Source organism: Rhinopithecus roxellana, chromosome 17 (assembly GCF_007565055.1).
Source record: "Rhinopithecus roxellana isolate Shanxi Qingling chromosome 17, ASM756505v1, whole genome shotgun sequence".
In the NCBI taxonomy this organism is placed as follows: Eukaryota; Metazoa; Chordata; class Mammalia; order Primates; family Cercopithecidae; genus Rhinopithecus; species Rhinopithecus roxellana.
In genome coordinates, this window is record NC_044565.1 from 34,587,905 (window position 1) to 34,609,194 (window position 21,290).

At 37.5% G+C, this 21,290-nt stretch overlaps 1 long non-coding RNA gene across 1 annotated transcript in view; it reads right to left on the minus strand.

Moving 5' to 3' along the window:
- LOC104656180 overlaps nucleotides 1-21,290 on the minus strand; it is a 108,918-nt gene that overhangs the window by 5,180 nt on the left and 82,448 nt on the right. The window contains exons 3-4 of the long non-coding RNA XR_747084.2: nucleotides 15,524-15,553; nucleotides 14,932-14,995 (exon numbers count right to left, since the gene is read on the minus strand). This is a non-coding gene — a long non-coding RNA (uncharacterized LOC104656180). The remainder of the gene's footprint in view (nucleotides 1-14,931; nucleotides 14,996-15,523; nucleotides 15,554-21,290) is intronic.

The following is a 21,290-nucleotide window of genomic DNA, read 5'->3' on the forward strand; positions in this document are numbered from 1 at the left end:
AAGAGACCATTCAATATGTCCATCCAAACATACCTAACATGAGAGATTCTATCTACAAATCATAACAATGCCACAGCTCTCCAACATATTTAAGAATACACAATCATACCTGGTTTTAAGACATTTACATACAAAATTTGATTTCAAAACAGGTGGTGAAATAACTACAGCCATGCAATCATTCTTCTGATTCTAATTTGTATGGAAAGTTATCAGATCTTTAGCATTTATACTTCAATATACTTTAACCACTCTTATTTTAGTATTTATGACAATGGCCCCACCCACTGCACCCAAATAATAATAATAATGAGTAAATGTTGTATTCAAAAATATATAGTTGTATAGTTTCATTGTAGTCTAAATTATGGTACTATTTAAGTTGGCTGATAGTTTGTATCTGTTATCAGATACTTACAATGTGTATTTCTTTTTTGTCCCAGCGTGGCATTGTATGGTGACTGTGGGTAATTTTAGGTCAGAAGTAATTATGATCAAAAGGATTTCAGCTTCAGAAAATGAGGCCAACTTTCTGAAGGCATAAATGCACTCCATTCCAAAAGTGATTATATGTCGGGTTATGAATTCCCAAGTGACTCAGTGCTAGTCCCGTCATTCTAAATGCCCTAATTAAGACAAGTTAGTTTTTAAATATTATTCTTCTTCGAAAGATGGAGACAATAAGGTTGGAGAGCCAAGAGTTTTCTTTGTCCTCAAAAACGTATGTTTTTGAACCAAAATCGAATCTCCAGCAGAGTTTGATCCGCCCGCATATTTAGAAGCCTGCCAACTGTGTACACGCGGCTCTGTGCTTTTCTACAACAGGTCATCTTCTCTGACAACCAGCCGGCAGTGCCCTTAATAGAGACGCCTTCCCACCCTCCTCTACCTACCACATTCTCTCTCTCTCTCCCTTTCACCTTAAAACAGGTGTCTTTTTAATACCTGAGTCTAAAGGTACAGGTTTCTCCGGCTTCTGGCTCCAACTCTGTCATGATCATTTTTAATAATTGACATGGCTCCTTCTCAAAACCACTCAGAGTCTTAGCTGGAATCCCCACTCTGCCCAACCTCAACTCTTCCCCGAACCCCATGGGCCACCCCCCGGCTTTCTGTTTTATTCATCACCTTGGTTTCTTACACCCCCCCGCCCCAGCCCCATTTCTGACCTGCTCTTTTTCTGGATCAGACGCAGGCAGGTTGAGAGGTAATGAGAACCAGATGGACATAGTGCAGAAATTGCCCAAATGGGTATGAGAATGTGGGGAGCTGTCAGGCATGGAGAGAAGCTGGAATTTTTCAGCAATAAAATGGGATTTATCGCCACTCTACCACAGTCATTGCCGACAACCGTTTACCTTGACAGAAACCCCATTCCAATAGGCCACGCCGATGCAGATTCTTTTTTCCCAAAGAGTGATGATTGGTATTTGTTCTAAGGCTCAAATGGCCTGCACCAAAGGTGAAGCATTAGGCCAAAGTCCTGTATTCCCCACTGAGGCAAATGAACCTGCTAAAATAAGTTCCTTCCACAATGGCTGTGTAATTGAAACCAGAAAGTGAGAGAATTTGATAAATTGCTTGACCCTGAAGGAATGTTAAGGTCATAAATTTTCATTGCATTTTTTTCTCTCCTTTTTTTATATTTTTATATATTGATTATATTTAGTATCTGCCTCAAAATTCAACAAGCTTACAGATAATCGGATGTGGTCCCAAGGGAAAGCACAGTAAATCATCAATTAAGAGGGCATGGAACATTCTCCCCTCATCTTCCAAAGAGAAATGCCAGCTCCTTGGTAGTCTAAGGACAGTTATGGAGGTGTCTCACATCTCAGAATTATTCAATTTAGCTCGCAATTTGTCCTGGCATGGACAAAGTAAAATCTACAGAAAAGATGTTTTTCAGAAGGGTGCTGCTATACTTCTATCATTTAAGAATGATGAACTGTTAAGAAACTGGCAATCCATTTGCAGGAATCACACCCACATACCTTTTCTCATGGTAACCTAAAAATAAGAAAGATTGTATTTTAGCTGCAAAGGGCGATCCTTGTTTTTAGGTAAGTTGAAAGTGTGCCTGTGTTTGCGAGCGTGAGCACCCGTGCTTCTGAATGCTGGTTTTGGCAAGTTCACTTTGAAATTATTCAAACTTTTTCTTTTTTGAAAGGTGGATTGATTGTCTTAATGTGGTAATAAAGCACAGGTGATAAAAACAGCCCAAGTCACATATTACACAATGTAAAATGGACTCAAATATGAAAGTCATCACGTAGTAGGAAATTTCTACACATCTTGCTGGAAGGTTTTACTTGTTTTTCTAAAAAGTGAATGAACGGAGCTTGCCAGCATTTTAATTTAGCTGTATTCTCCACTGATCGCTTATGGTGATATATTATGAAGACATATATTCTCTCAGTTGGAAGCAGGTTAAATAATTTCCTGATAGCCAAAATTTCTTGTCCTTGACAATTTTAAAGGACAACATATCTCCTTTGTATTTGTGTGCTAGGTTTGCTAGAACCATTAAAGAAATAAAATCAGAAGTATTTTGTCACTAATACATCACTTTTATGTTCAGGATTTTCAGAATTCCAGAGACCCAAAATGAGATACAGGGTGGAGTTTCTCATTTACCATTAGGAAAATTTCTCTAAATTAAGAAAGTTTCCTGTTGATTTATTTTCAATGACTACTTATCAGCTTAGAATTTGAAACCAGTGCTAGCTTTGGGATACACAGGTATTAAATAAACCCATGAGTTTTTCCTCAAAACCCTCTGAATTGTGTAAGAAAAAGATCATTGATGTTGCTTTCCACAAAGTATTATCAGTAGGGATGAGGCTAAATAATGTCTAGTTTTATATCTCACTTTCTTTTGTTCACAAGTAATTAATGACAGTGTTTATTAAAGGTATTTCTATCTCAAAGTAATTTTTTTTTGTCAAGTAAAGAAGAAGGAAAGAAGGCCCATGAAAGAAATAAATCTCAAATTTTTGTTATTTGTGAATACAAAGTCAGAATTTTTGAGTAATATGAAGTAGTAATAAGTGCCAGGGCTGTTAGAAACCTTGGAATCTAGCACCAGAGTACAGAACAAGATGATAATTTTCATATGTTATTGTTTATGTGCATATGAATATCCTAATAAGATTTCAACAGCAACATGTCTTCATCTTATAGAAAGGAGATCATGATATACATATGATCAGCCTTTAACCCAGTGTCTTTTTCTAGTGTTAAAATGTGGCTTCCTTCCTCTGCCCTCAATAATTTTGCCGCAAGCCTGTTTCAAACGAACAAAAAATAAATATATGCATATGTATATATATATACATACATAAGTATAAATAAAATGTGAACAGAAAATGGATTCAATCACTAATATTTTTGCAAACTAATGTCCAGCTGATGCAACTCAATTTTATTTTGCATCACATTAGTGTCATAATGGTAATGACTAGCCTTTATTCACTAACAGTTTGAGTCAGCACTTGGAGACATTTTCAAATTAGGTCATACTGCACATTCGTGGCTGATACAAAGGTTGATTAAGAGACCTGCACAATTGTAAAGCGATGTGGTGTGAGTTGAATTAAGTTCTCTCTGATAGTTACGGGAAATGTAAGCCACTATAACTAAGCAGAAATAATGTATGGGCTATAGGGGGAGAATATATTTCCACAGAGTGCTTGAAGTAATACTCATTTACAATTTAACAAAGTCCTCTGTCTGTTATGGGAGAATTCTATCATGGGACCTGAAAACAAGCAATGCATTACAAAAAGGACACTGGAGGCCTGGTCTCCAGTTCTGTTTCGGTGAAAGTCAGCTTTTGCCTTTATGTCCCTTTTGACCTTCTCAATAAAGACCTTTTTTCCCGCCTCTAGACACTGTCTGCTGCTTTTCTGAAAACGATCCTGTGTCACAACCAAACCATTTGCCCATAATGTAACAATTCTGAGTCAAGGCTAAATTGCTGTGCCAGTGAGACCTGGAAGAAGGGGGAAGAAAAAGAGTCTTTTAAAGTAATACTGTTATGGAAAATCTATCAGTTCATCTAAAATTTTAAGGCATAGGATTTTCTTTAATTCATCCAGCACTTCAAATAAATTGTAAAAATGGCTCCTGGAAGGCAAAAGTACTTTTTAACTGAGCTTAAAGGGAACAAAAATAAAAGCTAAAACTCACAATTGTTGGTTTGGTCGAAAAGGGCAAAAATAGTAGTTATTATTAACACTGTATTCACAACATATTGCTCTCTCTATAGAATAAAGGAGCCACAGAAGATTTTCTAAATATACATATATTGGCCGGGTGCATTGGGCTCAGGCCTGTAATCCCAGCTCAGGCCTACAATCCCTCCCTTCTTGGGAGGCCAAGAAGGGTGGATCACTTGAGGTTAGGTGTTCAAGACCAGGCTGGCCAACATGGTGAAGCCCCGTCTCTACTAAAAATACAAAAATTAGCTGGTGTGGTGGCACATATCTGTAATCCCAGCTACTCGGGAGGCTGAGGAAGGAGAATCGCTTGAACCCAGGAGGCAGAGGTTGCAGTGAGCTGAGATAGTGCCACTGCATTCCAGCCAGGGCAGAGCAAGACTCCGTCTCAAAATAAAAAGAATATATATTCTTTTTGCACTACATATATGTAGTGCAAGTGGCTTTAAAATCCAAGGAACCTGGAAAAAAACTTAAATGGTGTGTGGCACCTGGACAGAAAGAAAAACTCCTTGGCTAAGCAGCTTTGGTCCTGAGGATGAAAAAGGACTTTGACTTGCGCATGCATTCTGCTTGCTTTCTTTGAATTGGCTTACTGAGAGATATACTTCTAGTGTGATAAAATCACGTTTTCTTTCATGTGTTTTATGTGTTTATTAAATTTCAGTTTCCCAGGTAGACTTTTCTGCCCTCCACATTTATTCCTGGATTCAGTCCCTGCCCATGGGCCCATCACAGTGTACCCTACCATGCACCCACAGACCAATTACCTCCAGTTCATTCTAAATTTCTTTCCAATTACATCTGATATTTTACAGTTTAAACTGAACTTACTTCCTCAAATAAGAATGAGTAGCCAAACTAAGTGGAAGGGTTCCACTAAAAAAGAATTGTATGTGTTGATCTTTTTTAATTCACCAAATTAGAAATACAAAGTTGTAATAGCCATAATTATTCTAATATTTATAAATACATTTATATTGCAGGCCTTGTAATTATGGTTTTCACAAGAATGAAAGAAAAACGCCCTTCAAATTTTGGAAGAAATATAAAGAACTCTTTGGAAGGAAGGAAAAAACAAAGGAAGGGAGGGAGGAAAGAAGAGAAGAAAGAGAAATAGGGAAGAAAGAAAAAGCAAGGAAGATTGATTTTAGCTCTTTCACTCTCTTCTGACAAAGACTTCCTCTTGAATCAACCATCCCTGTTGACTGGTTTCTGTCCCTCAGCTGTGAAAGATGGCAATCTATGAACATGATATACAAAATGGCTGCCTTCAACTTTGCTGTCATTTGCCTTTTGTTACTGCATCCAATCAATATTCATAATAAGCTATAACATGAATCTGGATAATCCCAAATCCCCTTTGTTGTTGCTCCATCCAGATTTGATGATTTCGTCACAGAAACAATGGTCATGAGTATCTTCCAATGGAATATCCAATGACCCAGATTGAAAGGTAGATATCCCTGGATTCATAGTCTGCCAATTAATCCCCGGGGCAATGGTGGCACTATGTCTCAAGCCCATACGTTTTCATTTTGAATACACTCTTGGTATTTGCAATCACTTAATTTACATTTTCAAAAGGTCACTTGTGGTGCTAGCTGGGATGGATAGTATATTTTATTTATTTTGAAGTAGGCTAATTTGCCCAGCCGGGAAGACACACCTCTTCAGTCACTAGATGACGTAAATCTGAATCAGCCATAATATTACAGTGAATAGGTAAAAGTATTTTTGCTATTTTGTTAAGCAATTATGGGAATACTTGAATTTCTCTAACAGTTTAATTTAGTAGACAAGAACAGCATTTATTGAGAGCTGTGTTTATTAATAGTAGGGTTTTTTATTGTTATTTTTGTAGAAATAATACAGCAACATTATGGGGGTGCAACATGACTTTTGATGATCTGGCATGCAGTGATTAAATAAGGTTAATCCTCATTTTATATGCTAATAGGATATTTATAATCTCTACAGCATATCCAATTTAATGATTTTATTCTCTGTTGTTCAGAAAGTATTTCTTGTTAGTGAAAGAGAATATCCTTACGTTCACCACAGATGCTAATTTAATTGGGTTTGAGTGCATTGTGTATAATTAGTCCACTTCTCTAATATTTCATCTATAATTACACAATGAACAATGTGCTTAAACTTCATAAAATCTGTGGGTTCAAAAGAAAATCTTCACAAAAACTGAGCATTCCATTTTCAAGGTTTCCCAAGCCCTACTAACAGCCTGATGAAAATAAACTTCAGGACAGTGTAAGTGCACTGAATGGTGAATGAATGCCCAAAGGCTCTGAGACTTTGTAGTCTAAAGTCTAAAGCTAAAAGGAAGTTCCCCTCCAGCTCCACTTATCCCACTCGATGACAATGTTACTGGCAGTGTTGTTTGGACCAGGCCCAGCTGTCACTGAAGTAGCAGGATAAAAGTCGCCACATGCTATACTCCCAAGGTCCCTGCAAATGTCAACCTTCAAGCTGGTATTTTGAATGGCAAAGCTATTGGGTTTGAGGTCTGGATTCTCCCCCACCCCACCCCACATTCCCTCCTTCCCCCAGCATTTAGAGCTCTTTCAGGAAAACTCATTCCAGACAGCAGCCTATGAAGTTTTATTATGAGAACCAACTTTTAACTTCGTTAGAAAATGTGAGCAAGAAGAGGAAGAGGAAAAAGAGAAAGAAAGAGAAACTAGTGTATGATTTTCAGAATTCCTCTACTGATCGCTGAGTGTGTGTGTTTATATTGCCCATCTTAGCTCAAACGAGGCTATTTACACTATCAGGCTAGTTTATTACAGAATTTAAAAAAAAAAAAAAAAGACTGCAAGGATGAAAGAAAAATGGATTATGGGATTTTAGCTGAGTTTCTCCAAAGGCTATAGTAGCACCCCATTGTCAGTGCTATACAGCTCAGGGGAGTTCGCCAAGATCAACAACATATCCACAGGGCCCTTTCAGTTCACCTTCTCTTGTATTCCTAAAATGTCCACCCTGTAAAGACCTTGGATAGTTCTTACTTTCTCATCTTCAGACATGTTTGCTTCACTTCAACCAAAAAGAGAACCTTGCCAAAGTGACTTCTATGACTTAACAGCCTACCCACTGGCCAACAGACAAAGACCCCCAAAGACATCAAACAGAATCTCTTATCTTTCAAACTAATAACCTGAAAATAATTTTTGTAAAGCAGTTGGTCCTGGCATTAGTCAGGAAAAACAGAATCACTACCAAGTAGTTCAACCTAGAGATTTAATCTAGGGAGCTAGTTACAAAAGTGTTGGAAGAACTGAAAGTCCAAATGGGGATGATGAGATCACCAAGAGTTTGACCAAGACAGAAAGCCACTGCCACCCCTTGACTGGAAGGACAAAGAGAAGAAAGCAGGACTGAGACCTCAGGGGAGAGGTAGCCATTGCAGAAGCACTTTCAATGCAGGTGGGAGAGTGGGAGAATGCCTATCCCAGCTTCTCTCCTCCTCCCTAACCAGCGTCTCCTTTGCAGAACCTTTGTGGAAGCCAGATGGCAATGTACTTTGCAGGGTTAAGCCCCCTGGAAGACAAAAGAGCAAGGAAAGGATGGGAGTGAGTCTGAGAGCAAACAGATAAATGACCAGCACAGCCCTTTCTCAACAGCCATAAGACTTTCCTGTGAAGATAAAATTCCAAACAACCCCCCGTGTGACTACAGTAGAAGGACATTGATATTTATTTTGGTTTCGAATTACTAAGGTGTTATACCTAGGAACCCCAGCAAGGAAAATGGCTATCATGTTCAGAATAAACATTCAAGCAAACTCAATATATTTTAGCTGCATGGATTAAAAAATAATGCAAGTGCTTACAAAGTTGAGGCCACCCTCACTCTCAAATCCTGAAGTTATTTGTAAGGGTAATGCATCCTTTACTACACCGGTGTGGACCACAGGCAGCAGAGTGAGACACAAATAGGAGGTCAATCTTCACTTCAAATTTTCTGGTTTACATAGATTTTGTTACAGCCCAAATTTTGCTTGGACAAGGGTAGAAAGTTTTGTCCAGGGAAGCACTGCTGTGCCCTGACTGAACAGCAATGCACACTTTGTGCTCCCTACTCACTGTCCTGCTGCCACAAAGCCAAATCAACTATTTTTTAATATTTTTTCTACTGTCCCCATACCCCTAAAGCTATTCTTCCTGGATACCAGCTAACATGAATGGAGTTTATTGTTTGCACTCAGGAATAATGCCACCTATATCCTTGAATCCTCATCACAAGTACACTTTTTAAGGCTTAGCATTTTATCTTCTTACTACTCTATTTTCAGCCATATCATTTGCCTGTTAAAATGCATGGTGTAGTTAAAAGAGATTTGCATTTGGTCCTCCAAAATGAAGATTTTATAAGTTGCCTTTTTTTTTTTTTTTTTTTTCCTCCTGACCAGAACCCATATTACTTGGAAAGGGAAAGGCCAAAGGGAAATTATTGCTATTTTAGACAGCAGCATAAATTTTCTTTCTATTTTTAACCTAGCTTTTAATTTAATAAGTTTTATGACCCTTATATTAAGTACATATGTTTTACAAGACATTGTGTCCCTTGAGTCACCCTGAATTTGCTCTACTGTACCAGAGTTAAATAAATGAATATTGTGTTTCTGATTTTAGTTCACCTTGTATTTGATCCTTTTAATATGCCTGGTAAACCTTCATTAAGGAGAGAGAAACAATACAACTCGAAAGTCATCTAAAGCCAAGCATATAGCATTTTAAATAAAATTAATGAAAGTGTCTCTTTATAATATTTTAAATTTCAGATTTCTGTCCCCACTGGTTTTTATAATAAATAATTAAGGATATACAAAATATTGGAAATTGTCTCTCATCTCCCAAATTGGCAATAAGCATACAAACACTTTTTTAGGCTCATTCCCATTGCCCTGTGCACAGGTATTTTTTCCTCAAATTAAAGCTTCAACATCGAAAACAACCATTTTTCTTTGGAAATATAAAGTGACATCGATTTTTTTAAGACAATTTCTCACTTTGTTGCTCAGACTGGGATACAGTTGGGTCATCTTTGCTCACTGCACCCTCACCCTCCCAGGCTCAGGTGATCCTCTTTCCTCAGCCTCCTGAGTAGCTGGGACTACAGGTGCATGCCACCACACTCAGCTAATTTTTGTATTTTTTGTAGAGAGGAGGTTTTACCATGTTGTCCAGGCTGGTCTCAAACTCCTGGACTCAAGTGATTCTCCTGCCTCATCCTCCCAAACTGCTGGGATTATATAGGTGTGAGCTGCCAGGCCCAGCTGACATTCACTTTCTTATAAAGATATTCTATCATCACGTGTTCATGCTCATTTAAAAATGAGTTTAGCATTATTTGAACATAAAGAGGGCTGCACCAATGCTGAAAGAAAAGATTATTTGAACAACTCTATGGTTATTTAAGAAAAAGATGTTGAGTTTATAGCAGAATGGAGAAAATCACATAGAGTGTCGATATGAAAAGATAAGTTTTCCTGAGTTTATAGGGAAGAGATAAGGTTGAGCAGGAGCAGAGGCTTGGCTTGACTCAAAGTTCTGTGTTTAAATAGTGCAATATGTAGCAACTTTGCAATGGTGACAAAATGTGCTTTTCAATTATTAAGATGTAGCAGATTTTTACATCCTACCAGAGTACAGTAGCTATTGATTCAAGCTGAATATTCAACTAGAAACTCTTTGTAATGTAAAGATTTGCTTTAAAGTGTGTTTTATAAATTTGCTGCTTCCATTCTGATTTTTAAAATGGCTTCCCTATGCATGCCAACATTCAGTAAATCAATAGGCCACTAAAAGTGCACTTTTGGTCAATGGATTAGGGTGGCACAAACTCAAGATGGAAAAGTGAGCCTTTATCCCACAATTGCAGATTGTGTGCCAGATGATATACTGTGTATACTTAAGTTTTATAATGTATACGATTCAATTTAAGAAGCCATTAATTTCTTTCCTATTCATTTTGTTTGCTTTTGACCTACTTCAGTGACTTTCAAGGACATGACCTTAAAATATAACTGGGTATTCAGGAGAATCTCCCTCAAACATCTACATAAGAATTGATGTTTATTTCATAACCATGGGTTCCAAAATTGATATGTTGCCCTGTGATTTTATTGTTAGAGGAAACCATCCATTATTTTCAAAAGGAAAAAAAAAAAATCTCAACCTTTCTATATTTCAGTTCAAGACTGAGTGACCAAAGTATTAACCGTGTTTGAAAACTCTTCGAATATTTGCCACCTTGTAGGTTATTTGCATTTAAAAGTTTTTTTGTTTTGCTTTTTAAAATAATGTGAAAGTCCATAGTATCTAGAAACTCTCGGTTAGTCAAACCAAATAAGTTATAGCCCCACTGCTGAGGAATACAGGTTAGGATGGAATGTTGGCATTAGGCTCCAGGAAAACAAGGGCTGGCCATTTTAGCCCTTCGTAGAGAACTCTTGGTCACCTCCCAAGGGGCAAATTGATGTCAAGTTCTGCTGTCTGTCAGGATTAAGAGCCTGTTTGCTTTTTCACTAACATGTGGTTTGAGAACAAAGCAGCTCAAATCTCCTCAGTCCCTAACAAAGCATCTCAAATTGCTGAGTAAAATTCCTTAATCCCCCATCTTAATCTGAAAACACCAGCAGCGCAGGGTAGAGCACTGTGGTCTCTTTTTGTAATGCTCTCCACCCCATCCACCCCCACCTTCCTTCCCCATCCCTGACCACCTCCTCCTCACCACCACCATGAACATGTGCATTTGGCTCCTCCAGTAAATGGTTCTTCAACAGAATATTATCAAACAGGAAATTCAGGTAACTTGGTCCAAAATCATGCGGTTCTAGCGATATTTATTCCTTATCAACTTCATTCATTTTAAGAGTAAAGGGAAAACATAAAGACCAGACAGAGGGATTAATGGACTACCTTCTTATAACCTTGAAGGTCATGTGTATACAAATAGTCTAAGTGTCACAAGTTTTAACGGACAGGTTTTAACTGCTTCTTTGTAATATTTGTCAACTCTCAGTTGGAAGCCAAAAGGATATGAAGATTTTGAATACAAATTTAGAATATTTTTACTAAGGTAAGAGAAGGAAGCAAAACTAACTTCAATGATTGAAACTATGAAACGATCTTTGGTAACATGAGCAAAAGAATCAGAATAATGGAAAATATTTTCCATTATTTGCGTACGTTCATTACACATTAAGGATCAAGAGTTTATCCATTGACTAGAGTGGAAAGGCTCCAACATGTTGCTGCCTTAATTTGCAAAATGCTGAACTCTGCAAGTTGAATTATATAAAACCTTACTTTCTCTCAGAATAAAAAGGTATTCCTTATGATTTTAATACTTTATAATATCTTTCCTTACCATTTTAGTTGAAAATAGTATTGGTTGATTTTTCTTGAGGAGATTTTTTGGGGGCAGTTCCCAAATTAAGTTCTGATTTAAGAAAGCTGAAACTCATGGCAGTTATCTTTTTTGATTTTTCTATAATAAAATTGAATAAGATTTGCCATAATAAATAAGTAAAATCAGAAAACTCTACTCCTGCACTCTAAAAATTTTATTGAATTGAATGCCACTTTAAAGACAGATACTGATCTAGTAGGCTCTTGCTGTATTCCCACTCTTTCACAATTTCCCCCCTACCTGAAACAAGTGAAGTGAATAAAACCCAATTCCCCAGTCATCCTAGACTCTCTTGCAGTATGTGTATCTCTGAGAAATGGTGATAAAGCTCCATAGAGAATGTAAAAGATAGAAAAGCTAAAACTTCCCACCACCTATGAAAATAGCACCTGTACTATATTTAATAGCATCACTTTCCCCATTTTTCTTCTTGGCATTTTTACTTTCCACAGGGTTGGGTGAAGGAAAAGAGCCGAAGGAGAGAGAGGTGCATGCAAACATACTAGTTCCAGCCAAAGCCTTTATTGACAACAGTCTCTGAGACTTTTAACTTCTATTTTAAAAAATAAAGTAGGCCGGGCGCGGTGGCTCAAGCCTGTAATCCCAGCACTTTGGGAGGCCAAGATGGGCAGATCACGAGGTCAGGAGATCGAGACCATCCTGGCTAACACAGTGAAACCCCGTCTCTACTAAAAATACAAAAACTAGCCGGGCGAGGTGGCGGGCGCCTGTAGTCCCAGCTACTCGGGAGGCTGAGGCAGGAGAATGGCGTGAACCCGGGAGGCGGAGCTTGCAGTGAGCTGAGATCCGGCCACTGCACTCCAGCCCGGTCGACAGAGCGAGACTCCGCCTCAAAAAATAAATAAATAAATAAAAATAAATAAAAATAAAGTAATTGGAGTTCAGATAAAACATCACATTTTTCTCAGCACATTTATTTCTGCTTGTGAAAGTCTCATTTAAATAGTGGAAACCGCCCCTCTCCCAATTCAGAAATGATTATCTTTTACAAATGTCAGCTTTTTAAACTCGCCACTTTAGTATCAGAAAAATGGAAAATCTGGACAGCTGCTACAGCTCCTAATCCATAAATCCTCAACATGAACCTCTCCACCCCAAACCCAAGATTGGAGAGAATACCCTAGGATGACCTAAATAGAGCCATAATCCCAGAAAGGCTTCATAGTTCAATAGGAAGTACATGGACTATAGTCAAACTATCTATGTTTGAGTCCCAGTTCTTCTTTTTCCTGACTGTGTGACCTTGGGAAAATCACCTAACCTTTCTGTGCCCAAATTTTCCTGCAAAATGAGGATAGTGTTTGTACCTAATTCCTGTGAATAATAAATAAGTTAACATTTGTGAAATACAACACTGTCTGACGTTGAGTACATGCTATTAATATATCAATGTTTGATTTTTTAAAAATTTATACCATTCCAAGTTAGTTTAAAAATAAGATCTTTTCCCCCCAACTTTGTTGAAAGAAAAAGCACTTTATATCTTAAAGTGACAGCAGGGGAAGAAAAGAGATAACATGATAAGAGAAGGTTTTGTTTGAAGAATATGCATGACAAAAATATTGCAAATAAGTGAAAAACATGAAAAGTATATCGTTAAGGGTTCAAAACATTTGGAAAAGAATATGATGTGTTTCATGTCTTAATAGCCAATCTTATTCATAACCAGTAGTTTTTTGAGAACTCTTGATTATTCTAGACAAGTTATTTTGCTAAATAAACTGTTGGATATTTAGGGTACATCTACCTTGGCAAATATTTATTACTAAAAGTTGGATTTGAACAGATAAATACCATGTTTTGGAACACCTTAATGACCTGAGTTGAGATCCCCAAACAAATATTTTAAGATATATATATATTTTTTTTTTTTTAAACTAATGAACATGCTCATTTTAAACATTAAAAAAAAAAAATCGGCTCCTCGGTGAGTGTGTTCTAAAAGGCTCTATAAAGTTTTTTACAAGATTTCTCATATATCCTTCCAGGTGTCATTTAAAGCAGAATTTCTAGTTGCCCCATTGAAATAGTCATAAAAATGTTTTCCTTCATACATTCTTTCAGTGAGTTTTCATTGACTACATACCTGTGCTAAGCCCAAGGTTAGTTACAGTTATGCAGCAGTGAACAAAACAGATATGATCTATGACTAAAAGCGTATGGTTGACAAAGATTTCCTGCTGGCTTATGTACACCCATATAAAAATGATGGAAAATCTTTTGTCCTAGTCTTGCAGCCTGGATGTGTTTTCTCAGCTTCTTCAAAAAATAGGGATCTATAAGTATATCAAATCGTCACATTGAACATCTTAAATTCATACAATTTTATTGGTCAATTATACCTCATTAAAGCTTGTGGGGGAAGAACAGGAGTTATGTTGACTATGCAACACAATCTGAGAATAATCAAGACAAATTAAGGGGTCTGAGTAATGTTTCAAAACATTAATCTCACTTTAGTATAGGCAAGATTCCCAAAGCTATGCTTGAGTGAAAAACAAGGAGAAGGTCCTTCAATATAGGTCAACTTTATCAAGAGTTAGTAGAAAAGATATAGAGGGCCCCTGGGTCATGGCAGCTTAGCATCTCGTTGATCATGGTATCATGAGAGTTTCTGTAAAGAGGAAGATTTGAAATGGGGATGTTACAAACTGTGCATGGACTACCATTGCACAGCAACAGTATTTAAAATGTTTGGAAGAAACTCAAAACTTTCTGCAGGCCATAACTCTTTAACATAAGTCATAACACAACTGAAATTCTTAGACTTTCGCTAGTTGTATAATCATGAGGCCAGAGCCAAAGGTTCAATTCTCATGCTCACTAGTTAAACCATATCTTACAAGAATAACTTATTCCAAACTAGAAATCTCACTTAAATCAATACATAATAATATAAATTCTTATATACAGACATACACACAAATGTAGAAAAACATTATGAATTATTCAAATAATTATTAGTAATAGTCACCCATATCTGATCAAAATATCTACATATGATATCATTTATAACTATTGAGTTCCCAGACTTCAGATAGCATGAAAATTACCTGGAAGACTTGTTAAAACACCAACTTCTGGGGCCACCTACTGAATTTCTGATTCAGCAGGCCTGGTGTGGGGCCTGAGAATTTGCATATCTAACAAGTTCCCAGGGGGAACTGATCCTGCTGTTCAGAGAACCACTTTGAGAACTACTGACATGTCAATGCCATTTTGCCTGAATGATGAAAGTCTGAGGGTGATTTGATACCTCTCTGTTCCGGTGTGTTCAATTCAACTCTGGGAAGATGGTAAACAGCTGTTCTTTCTCCTCACTAGAGAGAAGAGAGAAAATAGAATTAACCTGCAAGCCAAATGATTTAAGTTTGCTCTAGAGAAGAAAAGTCTTTACATAAGGGTTATTAAGCACTACAATGGGCTTAGAGGGTTAATAAGAGAAAGTGTTTGTTACCTACCTCCCTGGAGGTTTTTAAGAGGTTCCAGGTCTTACTTGAATAGAGGGGAAGAAGAGAGAGAGCACAAAGCACACTATATGTTAAGGTGGGCCCAGACCCATTTCTCTACCTTTTGGTGGACCGAGATAATTATTTTACCTTCCTTTGTTCCTCAATCAGAGTGATAAGAAATTTTTCCTCTGTTTTCTCGCACTGCAGAGAGTGTTTCAGATTTACATCAGATGGAAATAGTTTAACGTATACTCTTTCCTCAAGACAGAAGAACAGATCAGCCAGGGCATCTTGGCTTCTGACTTCCTGCTCCCCATGCTAGAAGGCACCAGATTAAGAGCTTCACATCTATCTCCTTTGAGGAAAAAGCCCAGACATCGACTCAGGAAAACTTACCAGAAGTCTGCTTTCAACATGGGTCCAGAGCTTCCAGGAGAATGAAAACAGATTTGGTTAGTAGCCAACACAACAAATTTTCTTCAGGTTAAACTCTTTAATCTCAGCTCTCTGCCTGCTCAGAATACAAGACCAGTCACAATCTACAGCTCATTCTTCCCCTTCATTCACTAGACATCTGACTTTTTCCAGGGTTCCCATCATGGAATTTGAAAAACTGACACTCACACTCCCATCCGCTGCAAGAGCTCAGACTCTGGCAGCTGAAAGAGCTGGGCTCATAGCCCCTTTCACTCGTTCTCACCTCTGTGACTTTTAGCAAGGTACTCAGTCCCTCTGTTCTTCCTCTGTAAAATGGAATCAATTATATCTACTACCCTGGGCTTCCCTGGTGACTAAATGAGATGCAGTGTGAAGAGGATGTAGCCCAGTGCCTGCTCCACAGAAGGAGCTCAACAAATGTTAGGATTTTTTTCTCTTTTTAAAACCCAGTCTCTTAAGTCTAATCAACATTTGTTACAAAGACAATTTTGTATTTAAATATGTAGATTTTGTCTATCTCAGATATTCTCCAAAGTCAATGCAACTTTACTTCACTGAGGGCCTCTGGATTTTCACTGATCTATACAATAGGAAATACTTCTCTTGCACTGGTATATTAATAGGCAAAATTATTTTGCAGGCAGTTACACAATTAATTCCCAATCAACATTTCCTTTGGAGCCCATTATTTCCTTTAATATGTAGTGAGAAAATGGAGAAATCTCTTTGGAATCAACACTGATATTCAGATTTCTCTGCTTTGTTGTAAACAGCAAAAAATAAGCCTTAACTATTTACAAATTTGGAATTATTCTGATTGTAACTAAAAAAATAGCAAATAGTTATAAAATGGAAATAATATGATTCTCTATCTCAAAGCATCACTGAGGATGAAATGTGATAATGCATGCAAAATAGCATAGTTCATAGCATGTAGTTATCTGTAATTGTTGTTATTAGTATGATAGTTTTCATATTTGAGAATGAAAGTCTTCTTCAAATCTAAACATCAATGCTTAGAAGTAATTTAATCCTGAGGAAAAGTCTGTTTCTTTCCCTAACTCTGTACACACCACCTTAATAGACTGATAACCAGAGCATGTGCAACCTTATCCACAGAAAATCTCTACTTGGGCTGTAACTTTATTCTTTTTATTACTCTGTAGGAGCAGGTGTTTATGGTAAATCTCTGAGTACATTTCTTTCATAATTGAATTCTGTATTTTACATCCTCCCTTCCAGCCCACATTTTTGGAAAATGTGCATGGAGTCATGGTCATTTAGAACTGAAGCTACCCTAGAGAACTTCTAATCTGTTCACATTGTTTTGCAGATCAGAAGACTGAGGTTCAAAAACGCTGAGTGATGTTCCAAAGCCCCTAAACCTGTACTGTCAACTTAAGAACTCAGGGCTCCTCCTTCCCATCCCAGAAAATAGAGAATTAGTGCTAAGAAAAACTAATTCAAGGTTTTAAATATCTGTTGCATGGAGAGTGTGTTTTTATTCTCATATTTCCTAGAATTCTTGTATTTGTGATAGAAACCAACTTTAGGAAAGTTCAGCAGAGCAGGGTTGCATGGGCTCACATAACATAACCCCAGGCTGCGTAAAAATTCAGGGCACAAGACCGGGTCTTGCTATTGGTCTCTTGACTCTTTCTCTGTAAGTTGACTCATTTTCTCACGCTGGCCTTCTCTACAAATCCACCTTAATATAGGAAAAGAATTATAACAATTAGGGCACTGTCATGCTGAATATGACAGCAACCCACTCACATGAGCGTAACAAATAGAAGTTTTATTTTTCTCATAACAAGAATTCTGAAATGGAGTAGATGAAGGCTGGCACAGCTACTTGAGCCAGTCATCAATGATCCAGGGTCTTGTTGATTCCTACTCCATTGTTCTTAGCAGGCTTAAGACTAGTCCATGGTGCGTAAGTTTCAGGCAGAAAATGGAAGAGGAGTAAGGGCAAAAGTCACTTGTCAACTGAGTCTTTTATCAGGACACCAATATCGTGCCAGAAGTCCTACACTGCAGACTTTCATTTGAATCACATTGGCCAGAAATGGGAACATGATCACATTTGACTCCAGGAGAATGTGAGGAGATGGATATTTTCAACTGGAAACACTACCACTATTTTTTTAATGGAATTTTCTTCAGAGGAGAAAAGGAAAGAATGGATGTTGGGTGGGTAAGTTGTCTTCTCTATTATTTCCAACTAGACAAATCCTGAAAAGAGCCATTAATTGGCTCCCTTAGTCACCGCACTCACTCTTGTGGCCAGGAAAGTGGGCTATTATGATTCACAGAACCACGGGAGGGTTAGGAGGAGAGGAATCTAAACTTAGGAGGAAGCACAATTGTCACATAAAGAAACAGGGTGCTCAGCAGGCTAGATAATAAATATGACAGTCCAAATTGCATAAAGTAAAAGCCAAGGATTTGCTCAATATTTAAAATACTGATCAGGATCGTGAATTGTGAAAAGCATCAGGAATTTCATCTGATGAAGTTCACCACATATTCCAAAGCCATAGGAACCTTGCAGTAAAAGGCAGGGTCCAAATGTGAAATATGTGAGATTGCATACCCATGTGTCAGGTGCATCACTTTATAGCCTATGGGTGAGTAATAGGCCAGGGCTAGGTATATGCTGCCTCATCTAGTGATACTGTCTTCAATCATGTTAATTAAATTAGTATGACCTGCACTAATGAAAACTGCAAAAACCTATTTTGGTCTCTATCAGCACATACATTTTGATAATTTAGTCCCGCCATACTTGTATGCCTCTCAATACCAGATTTAATGCTCATAATATCAGGGTAATTTTAAGCATCTTCTATACAAAACTAACAAAGAAAATGACTTGTGAAGTAAATTTCATTTCGGGTAAGCAGCAAACCAAATCAGGAATTAGAGATTCATGATGGTTTTACGGATGCTTCCAGTTTTATTCACCCGTCTCTCTTTCTTAACATATATTCTTCTTTGACATGTTTTCTAAATGATTAGCCACCTGAGAAAATATTTAAATGACCATATCATAAGGTAAAAGATTTATGGCCTAAATTACATTAAACAAATTCAATATGCTGTGCATATAGAAATGAGAAGCTTTCAGATATTTTAGCCATTAAAATGTGCCTTAAAATATTTAGTTTCTGTTTGCAACAGTACAATTTTCTTTTCCCTGTTCACCTAATGGCAGATTCTCTGAGTAACCAAGCAAAAACAAATGACTTAGTCCTTGGTTCAGAAAAATAATGGGTTACTAGCATAATTAATTTTATGTTTAATTACTGTAGAATGAAACAATTCAACAATATCCAATCAATCCTTAGAATGACAGAAGAGAAGGTCAGCAGTTGCTAAGTCAATTGTTTTGAAAGAGAAATTTATGTCAGGTTCTCTTTTATGTGCTATGGAAAGAAATTGGATAAAAGTGGTCAAGCAAACATTAATTAATTGTATAAATATAATCCAGTTGTCATGCTAAATCATAGAGGCAGGATACAGTTCTCAGAATGGTGGATATGCACCAACGGCAAATTTCAGTGACATGCTAAACCTCACCCACTTCCATTTCATGCACAATCAAAAGGCTTAGGGTAAAATATTAACATCTCTAGAATTATTTTCTTAAGTTTGAGTTGACAACTCCTTGAAAAGATATGGATGGTTCCAGTCCATTTCCTTTTATGCCCACCCATCAGCATGAAGGGCCAGGTCTAACTGACCGCCCCTTCCCCTCTGCCTCCCTCATCCCATTCCTTGTAGTCCTGTTAATAGCAAGAAAGAGAACCCAAATTGTTTCACAAAGCAATTCTTCTGGTTGGAGAAGTAACACTCGATGTCGAGAGTAAGATTCGTAGATACAGAAAGAAGTCCGCATTACCTTTTGACATTTGAAGAGTTAATTATCCAGGATTTCCTGCTAGCTATGGATTTCCCCAGCATTTAATGCATTTAAATACTCTGCTTATTTGACTAAGAAAATTTTAGCTTTTTATCTGCTGTAACTAAGGTACCTATGTCAATACAACTGTGTACGTGCCCCAGGACAATCCCTTCTGCCCCTATTACAACCCTTTTGGTACATGCCTCCAGAGTATGAAGTAGCAGTCACTCTGCAAGCATGAAAGTGAAAAGCCACATTTGCATCACTCAAGAGTTTTCCCATCATGTTTACCAACCCCTTGAAGACAGCTTTGAGAAATGAAGAAGTCGTGCCTTCTGCATTTCTGTTGTTACTAAAAATGAAGAAGGGTTCATTAATGGGACTGGGCAAAAAGTAGAGCAAGCTCATTTGCTGAGATTAAAATCAGTAAGGTACTAAAGTTCCTATTGGGTTCCTGAATTGAAGGGACATGAGGGAGGTCACTAAGGTGCTGGAAATGTTCCGATTTTTTTTTTTTTTTTTTTAATCTGAGGCTGGTTATGCAGGGACATTCAATTGGTGAAAACTCACTAAACTTATCATTTGTGCACTTTTCTTTCTATACCTTGTCTCCAAGAAGGTACTCAAAACCAAAAATAATAAAGAAAGGTCCTATTTCCCTCACCAAGTGAAGCACCATCTGGGAGTATGAGTCAAAATGTTTCTGCAAGAAGACCTTGGATTTATTATAGACAATTGTGTAGACAAGTCTAGGGTTGTGTGTGTGTGTGTGTGTGAAACAATTAAGGATCTCTACACATACTAAACTGATACTCTAGAGTTGCAACCCAGTTTAGCCAGGCTGACATGGACATGTGTTTAGTTTGACCATCTGTTAGTGAGGGGAGCAGTGCAGCACTTTGAAGCTATGTTTTAAGCCCAGAATTTTCTTATGAGAGGCCAGAAGAACCCTAAACTTTATAGAAAGTATGTGTAGCTACCAGGGCGCATGTGTGTATGTGGAAGGCTCTGTGGACCAGAACAGGTAGGCAGTTCTTACAACAACACCTATCTACTTTCTATTATAATATTAAGTAATCCTGGCCAGTGTAGTGTGGTACACCTGTAGTCCCAGCTACTATAGAAGCTGAGGTAGGAGGATTACTTAAGCCCAGGAGATCAAGACTGCAGTGAACTATTATCATGTCACTCCAGACTGGTTGACAGAGTGAGGCAGTCTCTAAAAAAATATAAATATAGGGAGGCCAAGACAGGCAGATGACAAAGTCATGAGATCGAGACCATCTGGCTAACACGGTGAAACCCCGTCTCTACTAAAACTACAAAAAGAAATTAGCTGGACATGGTGGTGGGTGCCTGTATTCCCAGCTACTCAGGAGGCTGCAGCAGGAGAATGGCATGAATCCGGGAGGCGGAGCTTGCAGTGAGCGGAGATTGTGCCACTGCACTCCAGCCTGGGTGACAGAGCGAGACTCTGTCTCAAAAAAAAAATATATATATATATATATGTGTGTGTGTGTGTGTATATGTATATATGTATATATATATATGTGTGTATATATACACATATAAAGACGGAGAAAAACCTTCTAGCTAATTTTAAAATTCAATAGCAATCACCAATGGACAAGATATTTTTTTTGTTTCAAAATATATAGCATTGTTCATAAGCCTTTTTATGATTTATTATGGAAGAGGATAATATTGTTTTGTTTCTTTAAAAACAAAGTTACTATCTTCTGCAAAGTGAACATAAAAGGTCATAGTTCCCCTCTTCTATTTTCTGCAATAGCTTTTGCACTGCTAATGAAAGTACAA